This window comes from Branchiostoma belcheri, unplaced genomic scaffold (genome assembly GCF_001625305.1).
Source record: "Branchiostoma belcheri isolate BF01 breed outbred unplaced genomic scaffold, Haploidv18h27 scaffold32, whole genome shotgun sequence".
In the NCBI taxonomy this organism is placed as follows: Eukaryota; Metazoa; Chordata; class Leptocardii; order Amphioxiformes; family Branchiostomatidae; genus Branchiostoma; species Branchiostoma belcheri.
Window position 1 is genome coordinate 284,347 of NW_017803932.1, and position 1,511 is coordinate 285,857.

Consider the following 1,511-nt stretch of genomic DNA (forward strand, 5'->3'; position numbering starts at 1 on the left):
TTTCTGCGAAGTTTCCGTGCTTTAACGTATACAAATATAATAACTTGACGGAAAGAATGAAAAGAAATGTCTGAAAAAGTGATTTTTCACCCCACTTCAACTTGAGGGATACTTGGTCATAATGGCATCGGTCAGAATCCGTCAGAATTAGTGTTTAACTACTACTAGTATTCTCAAATGTATCGGTCAGATTCAATGTTTTCTGGGTCATTTTTTATACCTATTCTGAGTTTCATGCAATGTCGCTCTTGTGGACAATTTTCTAGAGGGACTCGAACACACCAAGAAGGTTTTTTTAACCTCCTTGAACACACAGAGACGCAGACTTGGGGAACAAGCCCGGCCGATGACATTTGCTTGGATACAACACGTGTTGAAGTATGAACATGAACAGAAGCACGCACGTATTGAAAAAGGAATAAAAACGTACTTATGGTAAACATTGCACCTGCCTATAGATGTCTGAAGTACCCGGAGAACATCAAGGAGGTTATACGTTATCATATGACGTTAGTAGATGATGCTTTAAGCTCAGGTGGGGTTTCGGGTAAAAGACCAACTCCAAGCCCGGTGTCACATCAACACACTTACAGAACCAGATATGCTACTCGGAACACCTTCAAACTAGACAAACCCAAAACAAACAGCACTTAAAAAGCCTTCACATACAGAACTACTGCAGCATATATGGAACTCTCTACCACATGGGTTGCAAACAGTGTCATCACATGAGAAGTTCAAAGACACAAGGCTTGCTAAAGCACATGAGGGACATGGATATGTAAAGCACATACGATGTTACACGTTTGTTTTCTTTTAAATTCCAATGTAATGTAAATGTATATGTAATTGTACGCGATGTATTGTTATGTCTTACATGTATGTTACCCTCTCTCTCCTGTAAGAATAGCTGCCACCCTTGGGTGGTCAGCTAAAGGAGAGTTTTTCCTCAAAAAAACTCAATAAACCTCCGTGCCCCTTTCAAACGTCACGATTTAGGGGGAGGAGGTATAAGTGGACAACTATAAAACGTTGCAATCTTTCATACCAAAGACGTACGTGTGCGCACAATAAACCTTACATCTGCTTGAAAGTGTTGTACATGTCAAGCACGTGCAGCATCCCCGCCCGTGCGACTTCCGGTCCTGCGCACTAACCACAGTCTCCAACATGGCGGACAAAACAAGTAAAACGGCGGCGGTGACGGGCGACATGAAACCCGTCCCCATGAAACTGTTTTCCTCCTGGGAGGTCGAGAGAACGGCGCCCAACTGCATCCCAAGGTACGTACCCATCCTCCCGCGAAGGTTCTGAGAGAATTCCTTCAGTTGTGTGGTCAGTATTTAACCGCCAAGGTCAAAGTGGGGTGAGCCCTTCTTCTGTTGTGTTTTTTTTTTGGCCGGGGCGAAGTGAATGAAGTCCCGAGAGCTGCCCGGTTCTTTTAACCGCCCGCTGAAGTAATAAAGATTGTCCTTTTTTTTTACATCAATTTCAACATTTAACAGCTCAGA